Here is an 11,852-nt window from a genome sequence, read left to right as displayed (position 1 = left end):
CAAGCAACAACTCTGTTTCTCTCTGACCTAACCGTGTACAACATTTCTTGCAATCAATGCACTTCTGGAAATAATATAGCATCTGGAGAGACATCCTCGCTTTGCATTAGTTGGAAACAGCCGAGAGCGTGTGATTGCATCTGGCTACGCTTGGCATCTACTGAAAAACGCCCAAAGCTCCTTGGCCTTGCCCAACTTGGGCATATCCCGCAATCAATGAATGTATTTCAAGAGACGACATCTCGAACAGAAATCTCCTTAGCCCTGCCCAAATTAGGCATATCCTAGAATCAGACGACATCTTGGAGAGGAAGCTACTAAAATACTTTTTATTTTACGTTTTATAAAGTGCACCACATTAGACATACATGTCGACCAAGGTAGTGCCAAGCACGACATTTTCTTTCAACAACCACTGACTAACAATATCATCGGGAATTCTTTTGCCCATATCAAGATAGATATACCTCCTCTCTCTCTCTCTCTCTCTCTCTCTCTCTCTCTCTCTCTCTCTCTCTCTCTCTCTCTCAAGTGTGGTAGATTGGTTATGCCATTCCCTCTCAAATAACAGGTCTTGAGTTCAACTCTCTTCATCGCCTAGATCTTTAAGGTCTCTTGGGATAGTGTCCTACGACGTTAAAACTCTCTTCTTCTTCTTCTTCTTCTCTCTTTTTGCGCTACTCGATTGCTGGTAGCCTTTGACCTCAATGCTCTGAGCTTGTTCCTCAACCGTACCACTCCTGAGGCTTACCTTGTTGCGCATGCCTTCCTACAACCCACCTTGTGCAACATTGTTTGAGCCCTTTGATTCACTAACAACCTCCAAGCTGGCTGGTCCTTGAGCTGCCACCCTAACTGCTCCGCCTACGCCACCAATATCTGCCTCCGGTCCCCCAAAACCTGTTGCCCCCTCCACTTGACCACTTGCCAACCTTGTCCAAGCTCTGTCACCTGCTCGTAATCAAATCCTGCAAATGATGCCAAGCCGCCTCCAAGGCTATGAAACACACACACACACACATCTCTCTCTCTCTCTCTCTCTCTCTCTCTCTCTCTCTCTCTCTCTCTCTCTCTCTCTCTCTCTAGTGTGGTAGATTGGTTATGCCATTTCCCTCTCAAACAACAGGTCTTGAGTTCAACTCTCTTCGTCGCCTAGATCTTTAAGGTCTCTTGGGATAATGTCCTACGACGTTAAAACTCTCTTCTTCTTCTTCTTCTCTCTTTTGGCGTTACTCGACTTCTAGCAGCCCTTTGACCTCAATGCTCTGAGCTTGTTGCTCAACCGTGCCACCCCCGAGGCTTACCTTGTTGCTCATGCCTTCCTACAGCCCCACCCTGTGCAACATTGTTTGAGCCCTTTGATTTGAGCTGCCTGCCAACAACCTCCAAGCTGGCTGGTCCTTGAGCTGCCGCCCTAACTGCTTCGCCTACGCCACCCTTAGCTGTCTCCGGCCCCCAAAACCTGCTGCCCCCTCAGCTTGACCACTTGCCGACCTTGTCCAACCTCTATCATCTGCTCATAATCAAATCCTACAAATGATGCCCAGCCGCCTCCAATGGCTATGCAACACACACACACACACACACACTCTCTCTCTCTCTCTCTCTCTCTCTCTCTCTCTCTCTCTCTCTCTCTCTCTCTCTCTCTCAGGGCCAAGAATGCAGACATGGGTTTGGCATGTGTTTCTTACCTTCAACCTTAACGAAAACAACACAGGGCTTTGGTGTGTCTTTCTCACCTTCAACCTTAATAAAAAACAACACAGGGCTACACATTCAAAAAAAGCGAGAAAGAAGACATAGCACCATAGCATACATGTGATCATGCTCGTAAGTAGCTCAGACAGATTGTGCTTGTTGGGACCTGCATTGAAGCTCCAGATAGAGCGAGAACCTGCAGCAGAGCAGAAAATTAAATTCTGATTAGAGCTCGTTTCAGACCTCTCCCTTCTTGTTGGCAGTCGGCCACTACCCTCTGATGAGCTCGGCCTTTCCCTCTGTCCCAGCACGGCGCCCTCTTCAAATTCTACTTTTCTGCAATGCCGCCTCTCTCAGTATGCACCCCCCTTTGGAATTGGCGGCCTTGCACCCATGATGGCTCTCTTGTGAGCTCGTTTTTAGAGCTCTCGCTACTCGGCCGGTCCCCCATTGTCATGCACCCAAGGACTGTCTCCTTCTTGAAAATTGGCCGCCCCTGCACGGTTGCACGGCTCTACCTGCAGCCCCTGCTTAGTCAGGCCACCCTCGCCTCCTCTCTTGTCTGAACGGCGTCCTCCTCGGAGCTTCTCTGCGTGCTCTCTCTTGCAGAGCTCTCAGAGCTAGCCCCCTTCTCCTTGGTGGTCGGCCACCCCCTCTGAGCTTGGCATGCGCTCCACCAAGGGCTCCTGTGGCGTGGCCTCTCCACTGCAATTTGGGAGTGGCGATCTTAGACGCCTCCGGCAAAAGAGAGAGAGAGGGCATTTATGCCGTCCGAACGAGGGAGGAAGGAGGGAGGGAGGGCAACGGGACCTTCACACGTGTCTTTGGGAGGAGTAGAAAAGGAGGCGCGATCACGGTCAGAAAGAGACGAGCCACGAGGATTCAATTCCTTTGAAAACACAGCAGAGGAGCGGGTACCTATGCAAGGTATTAACTACGAAGCGACCGTCACATGAAAGTCTCTCTCTTGTAATGAGCACATCATTGCCGCAACACCGGCCAGCCGTTGAAGAAAGGGGCATGAGTCCACGTGTAATCAACTTTTTGGTTGGTCGGAGGCCGAGAAGAGCTAGGGTTTGACCTCCACGGCCAGCCGGCTCGCTGCTTCACGTCCACTCAGTGCAGTTCCCGCCTTTGAACATTACACGCGTCTCCCTCCTCTTCGCTGATCCTCACATTCGCCTCTCCATGTGCTCAAGACTATGCCACAACCGATCAATTGCAGAGCTAGCCGAGCGAAGGTCGGAGGGGACCATGTGCTAAGGCTATCTGTCTCATAGTCTCTATACTCCCCTTCTCCTCTTCCTTCTCCGCTTCACTTGCATTATGCGCACCTATGGGAGCCTGCAGGTGAAGTTGCATCGGATCTTCCTGGTGGACATGGCCGCAGGGCGAGAGACTGGATGACTCCTACAGTGCACAACAATCGCAAGTTGCCATGTTGATGCTCCTCATGCTGGTCAATGTCGTCCCCGTTGCCTCCACAGCCTTCTGCAAGCCACAGTCACTCCTCTCCACTCCATTTACTCCATTATCATGGCTCTGTGCTAATTGGAGCTTGCCATTGCCACGGCCCACACACCTATGAGCGGCAACATCTCCAGTGTTCTCTCTCTCTCTCTCTCTCTCTCTCTCTCTCTCTCTCTCTCTCTCTCTCTCTCTCTCTCTCTCTCTCTCTCTCTCTCTCTCTCACACACACACACACACACACACACACACACACACACACACACACACACACACAGCCGCAGCTAGAGCAGTTGCTAAAGAAGCCTGCCTCCGACAGTTTCAGATGTAATCCTGGTTTGGATAGGCATGAGTGCGCGTTCTCTGTGTATCTATGTGTGTGTGTGTGTGTGTGTGTGTGTGTGTGTGTGTGTGTGTGTGTGTGTGTGTGTGTGTGTGTGTGTGTGTGTGTGTGTGTGTGTGTGTGTGTGTGTGTGTGTGTGTGTGTGTGAGAGAGAGAGAGAGAGAGAGAGAGATTGAGATTGCAGAGTACCCTTCTACTGTGGCGAGAGAGGTGACCCCAGGCTAATAAGAGCAACAACAGGCAATGTGCGTCTTATGGTGTGTTGCGCATGTGCGCGCACGTGTGTGTGTGTGTGTGTGTGTGTGTGTGTGTGTGTGTGTGTGTGTGTGTGTGTGTGTGAGTGAGAGAGAGAGAGAGAGAGGCATGCCATAGCCGCATCACCTGCTTTGCCGAATGCATCAGTGCATCTTCGACGAGAGAGAGAGAGAGAGAGAGAGAGAGAGCTATTGCGACTTCTCCTGCATCACTTCGCTTAAGAGAGACGGAAAGCAACGACGACCATCAGCTGCACTAGCATCATTAAAAAACCATCATGCATGTAACATCCTTATACACACACACAACCACACCTGCTAGCTCCATGACCTCGTGTAGGATCATTTGAGGATAATCTCAGCTAGCTCCAGGGGCTCGCACAAGATCCGAGCTGGATAACCTCACAATGTCGTTACACTCTGTAGTGCCAAGGTTTATTTGCGATGCTCTCTTAATCTCTAATGTCCTGTGTTGCATAGGGAGCTTTCTGAAGTCGCCAAGTAGGCCATCACAGGCATCCTCTCTCTCTCTCTCTCTCTCTCTCTCTCTCTCTCTCTCTCTCTCTCTCTCTCTCTCTCTCTCTCTCTCTCTCTCTCTCTCTCTCTCTCTCTCTCTCTCTCTCTCTCTCTCACACACACACACACACACACACACACACACCTTGCCTAGCTTGGGCAAGGTGAAGGAGCTCTTGGTTGTTTTCAGCAGATGTGACGTCGTATTTGGCATTGCCTTGGTCGACATGTATGCCAAATGTGGTGCAATTTATAAAGCACAAAAGTTGCTTGAGGAGGTTCCTATCCGGGATGTTGTCTCTTGGAATGCACTAAGTGCAGGATGTGTCCAACTTGGGCAGGGCCAAGGAGCTATGTAACCGCTCAATCCGTCAGACAATTGGCACTCAAAACCATGCCGAATTTTGCCGTGCAACAGCCTTCAAAAAAAGGAAGATGGTGCCAATTGTAGAGATTGCAAGATTAACATAAGGAACTCGCCATCTGTTCTACCGACCCAACTCTAATAGCTCTAACCATCAAACCCTTTTGTGCCCGATCAAAGCGTAGACTTCACATGTGATGAAAAATTCCAACCTACAAACCCAAGTCCCTTGAACATGTAAAAATCCATGGCCAATAAACTTTGGAGTTTCCATTGCTACATTTCACATTTTTTGCTTTCCCTTTCGAATGTGGTGGTTGCATTTGAGAATCTCTGCTACTCATGCCTAATTGTGGGATATGCCCAACTTGGGTAGGGCCAAGGAGCTTTGGGTGGTTTTTAGTAGATACGATTCCGGCTTCCTCTCCTTGCCACTCATCAGCTGCTTTGTCCAACAAGTGCGCTCTGCAACTCAACGACATAGGGACAGTGTGAGAGAGAGCGATAGAGAGAAGTTTTTGGCATTGCACGAACTGTGTTGAGAGAGAGACTCTTTACTGCATACCAAAATGAAATAAAATGCTATATCTTTACCTCCAAAAGGCCATTATGATCTATGAGACCAAAAGTAGAGAGAGAGAGAGAGAGAGAGAGAGAGAGAGAGAGATATTATTTTTCTTGATTTGATTTATGAAATTTATGACGAGCAAGGGGTTTGAGGGTAAGAGGGGTCATGCCGCCGCCTTCGTTTTACTAGTAAATATAAAGTGAGTACAACTCTTGAAACATTTCTTTAGATAAAGAGTCCCCATGCTATGTAGAGGACTAGGCTTTTGGGAATAGTCCCATGCTATGTAAAGTACTAGGCTTTTGGGAATAGTCCCATGCTATGTAAAGTACTAGTCTTTTGGGAATAGTCCTCAAGGCTTGGTATGAGCATGAGGCTGATCTGTGTATTTCTTGGTGGCTTTCTAATACAACTAGTAAAATGGCGCCACCGTCAACGGCGGCATGGCTCTTATTACCCTCAAACCCCTTGCCTCCACTGCCTATTCAGAGAGGGTTTGGGACCACTAGCCAAAGTAATGAGATACATAGATCAGAGATACCGTTGGGCTATTTTTATTGGAGTTGCACAGACATAGGGAGAGCCTCTTGAGGAGACCAGACAGTAGGAGACACTCACAGAGGGAGATCACTGATTTCCTCAGACTACCCCTCTAATTTGTGGAAATTCTCGACATATTTGAGAAATGCTTTATTACAACAAATCTCTGAAGATGCTAGCTTTGGGACTGAAAAGAAAACAGGCTCACCTGCAGCTCTCTCTCTCTCTCTCTCTCTCTCTCTCTCTCTCTCTCTCTCTCTCTCTCTCTCTCAAAAAACGCAGTCGTTTTTTGACCTAGTAGACAGCAGTCCACTCTTTTGATCATAACTTCTTCATCCGAACTCCGATTTGGGTGATCTATAGCCTCAATCGAAGAGCACAAAGTCCTCTACGCATTGATGTAAAAAAAGAAATTTTCAGAGTTATGGAAGGCGTTTTTGTAGCAGCATTTCCGAAGTGAACAGGTTCAACAAAATTGATTCTCATCTCCTATTTTACATACAATGTCTTCCGGCACTCGCAAGGGTTCTTCTTCTTCAACAAGGTCCACAACCATTGTGGAAAATGATCCAAAATCTCCTAAGTGTGGAGATAGCAACACAGCCACCCAACCAACGACATCGGAAACCATGATCATGACGTACTTGGTATCATTGCAAGAGACCGTAAACAAACAAGGCGAAGACTTACGAGCACTTGCAATGGAGAATGGCACACTAAGGGTACTTGTGGTTGAGAATGAGAATCTCAAGAGGACACTTGAGATGCAAACAACACGTTTGATGCAACTTGAAGAGGAAGTCAAGGAATGTAAACGCTCTCTTGTGGACTTGAATGCTTTGAAGGAGTGGATGAGCAAAGTAGAGCATGACCATGTATTGAAAGAGGAGAAATTTGACACTATGAGCCGGGATGTATGCGACATGAAAAATGTATGCACAAACAAGTCTTGGACTGATGTATGTGGTAGCAATGTGGTTTCTAATTCCTCACTCATGCAAGCTATGGTTCAAACAAAGAATGTTGAGAATGTGGATGTGGAGGAGTTGAAGGAACGGGAGCGACGTTCCAAGAACATTGTTATTCGTGGAATTCCCGAAGAGAAGTTAGAGACACCTCCTTCTCTTGCCATTGTTATTGAAGATTTCTTCAAAACCCACTTTGGCATGTCCGGAGTTATGGTCTATGGAGCACATAGAGTGGGGAAGCAAGGAGCTCCTCGCTCGGGAGAACGGCCAATTGTATGCACCATGCCGGATGAGACCAAGCGAAAGATTATCCTTGATAATAGTTGGATCTATTTGAGGGATACAAAATGTTTTGTATGTGAAGATCGCACTATTAAGCAACAAAATATGCGTCGCAAGGCATATGAGGAAAAGAATAATAAAAACAAGGAGATCTCTCATGAAGAAAATGTGCCCAAGGAGGAGGCAAGTCTCTCAAGCAAATAGGGATGTGTGACCTATGAGACCGAGTTACAATTGAAAATATGCTTTTGGAATTGTAATGGATACCCATGGAATGCGGGGGTTGGCATTGATGAACTAACAAGCAAAGCCGATGTTGTACTTCTTGTTGAAACTTGGGAGCATGATACACAAAGTATTAATGGCTTGGAGGATTACAATGTACATTCATTGATGTGGTCAAAGAATCTCAAGCAACGAAGAGGACAAGGAGGGTTAGCATGTATGGTTAAGAAAGGATTGGAAGATTTTGTATCAATTGTGAAAGATGACAAGTACAAACGTTATGTATGGCTGAAAATTATGACACCAAAAAGAGCACCCATTTTTGTAGCCGGTTGCTACATTCCTCATCATGATTCTCCCTTTTATGCTTGCATGGATAGAGATCAACCATTTTCTGATTTGGAAGAGGACATTGCTTATTTCAAAGGTGAAGGTGATGTTATTGTATTTGGGGATATGAATGCTCGCACAAAAACATTGCAACATGATACTCAACAATTTGATATGTCATACATTTCAAGGGAGTTAGAGGAAGTTCACTTGTATGATCGTACTTCAATGGATGAGAAAGAGCCGGATCACTATGGAAAGTTACTTTTACACATGTGTAATAGCACGGGTATGCTCATTGCCAATGGTGTATCTTTGTGGAGTGGAACCAATGGATTTACATGTAGGAGACATAATGGGGATAGTGTGATTGACTATATGCTACTCTCTGAAGCCATCATGTATCGCATAAAGAGTTTTATGTTTGGTCAATGGACCCCGGAATCCGACCATCGCACCTTATGTATTGACCTTTCATGTGGAGAAGCAACTAAGCATGATAATCTCAGCCAAAGGAAAGAGAAGTTATCACTATGTATGGATTTCAAACGGGCACCAATGTACATTGAAATGGTTGAGAAAAAATTATGGATGACAAAGCTTCAATGTGATGCACCATTGGAAACTAAATGGGAAGCTTTCAAGAAAGCTATTTGTTCTTGTGCGGAAGAATGCTTTGCCATAAAGCATCTCCATGGTATCAACAAAGATAGATCACGCAAAAGGTGGTTTGATAAAGAATTTCAAGATGCTCGAAAGTCCTTGATAAAGCTTGATGCAACTATGGACAAAGACAACTATCAAAGTCATTTGCATACATACAAGGCATTGATTCAAAAGAAGAGAAGAAGATGGGAAGTAAAGCAACAAGAATTTCAAGTCCAAGAAAAGGCACATGCATGTGGAAGATTTTAGAGAAACTTGAGAGGCAAGCGGGTTGAGAATTTTGGTAACTTGAGTCTAGTGGATATGTACACACATTGTAGGCAATTATATGAGCAAGAAAATACTGAAAAAATGCCATTTTATGGTTCACTCCCATGTATGCCGTCTTTTTTTACTATTGAGGATGTATGCGGTGGGCTTGAAAAGTTGGCCACTCGCAAAGCGGGAGATCTTCAAGGTATCAAGCCGGAGATGATCAAATGGACGGGAGATTTTACCCATGAGTGGATGTGTGATATGTTCAACCTTGCACTTCAACATGGTATGCCTTATGATTGGAGTACTAATTGGGTTAAGCCTTTGCATAAAGGAGGGGATGTAAAGAATGTAAGCAACTACCGGACTATAATGATTGGGTCTCTTATGGCAAAGTTGTTTGGGTGCATAATGGAGATGAAATTGAGTGATTGGGCTGAAGAGAATGACAAGCGTGCAAAGGGACAAGCGGGTTTTCGTCGATGCCATAGCACCATTGATCATCTTGTCACTCTTCGTGTTCTCATGGAGGAAAGTCGGTTGAAAGGCAAGCGATTGTATTGTTGTTTTGTGGACTTTAAGAAAGCCTTTGATATGATTCCACGTAACAATTTGTGGAGAAGGATGGAAGAACTCCAAGTGCCAAGTGAGTTTATGCTTGCGGTTTCTCGAATCTATGAGAAGGTGATTTGTCAATTGCGCATGGGAAGAGAAATTTCAGAAATTTTTGTAAGCACTATTGGGGTTAAACAAGGATTTCCATTGTCACCAACTCTCTTTGGTCTATGCATCGATCAATTGGAACAAATGGTACTTGACTTTATGCAAGAAGAAGGCATTGAAGAGGTCACTATTTGCAATGCGGTAATCATGCTTTTGTTGTATGCGGATGATGTAGTGCTTCTAGCACACACTTTAGAAGATGCACAAAAGCTTATGGTTGTCCTTGAGAACTTTTTCTTGCATAGTGGGCTGATTGTAAATGAATCCAAAACAAAGGTTATGCCTGTGAAAACCAACCATAAGGAGAAGCCATGCATTGTGTACAACAACGAGACACTTGAAGTTGTTGAGAGCTTTAAGTACCTTGGCCTTGAGGTTCCATCCAATCACAAGTGGCATGAATGTGCTATGCGTCGTTTGGAAGCGGGAAAGAGAGCATATTATGCATTTGAGAACATGTGTAATGCGGGAAACATCAAGTGTTGGGTTCTCAAGAAGTATCTTTTTGATGCATTGGTGACACCGGTTCTTCTTTATGGAGTTGAAGTGTGGGGCGGGAGCATCTCAAAGTCTACTTGGAAAGAGTTTGAGAATGTCCAAAAGCGTTTTCTTACAAACTTTCTCCAAGTTAAGACACAAACACCATATATGCTCCTACTTCTTGAGTCGGGATCTCTTCCAATTGAGATTATGGGCATGGAAAGGGTTGTGGAGTACATGATAAAGATGCGTCAAAACCCCTCACATCGACTTCCTACAATTGCATGGGAAGCAAGCAAAAAAGTTCAAAAGACGCATAAAAGCAAGATCTTGAGCACGGGATGGATGCAAGACATAAAGAAGTGGTTTGGGAGATGGGATGCATTACACTCGCTACATGATGCTTCAATTGACTCTCAAGTGAATGAAGCTTTTCTACAACGCCAATGTATTACGGCTTGGGAGAAATCCGGTGGGTCACGCTTCATACATTACACCACCTATATTGCCCCCAACTACAAAACCATGTTCTTCGCTGAGAGAGGAAACCATACTCACACTTACATGCTTGAGCCTATTCCCTTGTCCGCGATACGCACTATCGCAGCAATTCGGCTTAGCTCCCATTTCCTTCGATGTGAGATAGGGCGTTGGGGCAATGGAGAAGAGTCAAATCGATTGTGCACATTATGCTCACTGCAAGTTCGAGAGTCTGAGTACCACACACTACTAGAGTGCTCAGCTTTTGATCACATTCGAACTTGCTTCTCTCACATTTTCAGCCATAACTTAGACCTACACACTTTCCTCTCCCAGCCAAAGTGTGGGCTCTCCATTGCGACTCTCATCACTACAATTTTGGAGCATCGAGAGTCACTCATCAGCCATACACATACTACATCACATGTAACTTTGGTCCCATAGGTCATATTTGACCTCCGAGGACGATAATAAAATCTATCTATCTCTCTCTCTCTCTCTCTCTCTCTCTCTCTCTCTCTCTCTCTCTCTCTCTCTCTCTCTCTCTACACGTGCGCACTGTCTCATGGTTGCTACCAACCGCTTTGCACTGTCCACCTGTGTCGCTAGGCTCCAGCAGACAATGACCGGATCAATCTTTTGCTTACAACGTAGCCGGGGGAGGGGACCAAAGTCCCTTCCTCTATTATTATTAGAGAAAATTACCAAATTACCCCTCTAATTTGTGGTGTATCTATTTTGGTAGTCGAGATCCCAAAAAATAATGAAGTAAGCCATCTCCAAAGAGTACAAAACCAACACTCAAATTATATCTTTAGCTCTTGTATTGATAAACAATCAGTTGCTTATGAAAGGCTACAATTTTTTAAATCTTTGGAGGTATTCATGTCACAACGAGGGGTATTTTGGGAATTTTGGAAAATTTGTTGGGCATTTTGGGAATTTAAGACAATGAAATTTGAGGGGTATTTTGGGAATTTCCACAAATTAGAGGTCATAGTACGCAGCGCTGTCAGAGGTGGCATTTCAATAATTCTCCCTTACTATAGCCATTCTCCCGCAGCAATAGCAGAGCAGCGGCCAAGGCACCTCTCTCTGGACCCGGGCCTCGACATTCTCTCTCTCTCTCTCTCTCTCTCTCTCTCTCTCTCTCTCTCTCTCTCTCTCTCTCTCTCTCTCTCTCTCTCTCTCTCCCTCTCTCTCCGCAAGGAAGTCCTAGTCCAGGCTGTTTATCACCGTGCGTGCAAGTCCGCAGAGTGCAAGTCCAAGCTGCGCCAACTCGAGTTTTGAGGCTGCGGAAATTAAAGCTACAGAAATTGAGGCTTGCGCTAGTTCTTCTCTCTCTCTCTCTCTCTCTCTCTCTCTCTAATGCCGACATTTTCTAAATTGAGGCTTGCGCTAGTTCCTCTCTCTCTCTCTCTCTCTCTCTCTCTCTCTCTCTCTCTCTCTCTCTCTCTCTCTCTCTCTCTCTCTCTCTCTCTCTCTCTCTCTCTCTCTCTCTCCTATGGTCATGCAATCTCTCGTCTCTCTTACTCCAATCGACGTCCAGGTTGCTTGCACACGCTAAGGCTCTCTCTCTCTCTCTCTCTCTCTCTCTCTCTCTCTCTCTCTCTCTCTCTCTCTCTCTCTCTCTCTCTCTCTCCTTCCTACTACATGTACACACTCTCTCATGCTTGCTACCAACCGCTCTGCA

General features: G+C 45.7%; 1 long non-coding RNA gene across 1 annotated transcript; it reads right to left on the bottom strand.

The window, feature by feature from the left end:
• Window positions 1-457: 457 nt before the first annotated feature.
• Window positions 458-2,497, bottom strand: LOC147430665 (uncharacterized). Its single transcript, XR_015185640.1, has 2 exons — window positions 1,817-2,497; window positions 458-968 (listed from the first exon to the last, which is right to left on the bottom strand). It is a non-coding gene; the product is annotated as an uncharacterized LOC147430665 (long non-coding RNA).
• Window positions 2,498-11,852: the final 9,355 nt, after the last annotated feature.

This window comes from Adiantum capillus-veneris, chromosome 21, assembly GCF_014529385.1.
Source record: "Adiantum capillus-veneris isolate H3 chromosome 21, ASM1452938v2, whole genome shotgun sequence".
NCBI lineage: Eukaryota > Viridiplantae > Streptophyta > Polypodiopsida > Polypodiales > Pteridaceae > Adiantum > Adiantum capillus-veneris.
This window is presented reverse-complemented; position numbering and strand designations above follow the sequence as displayed.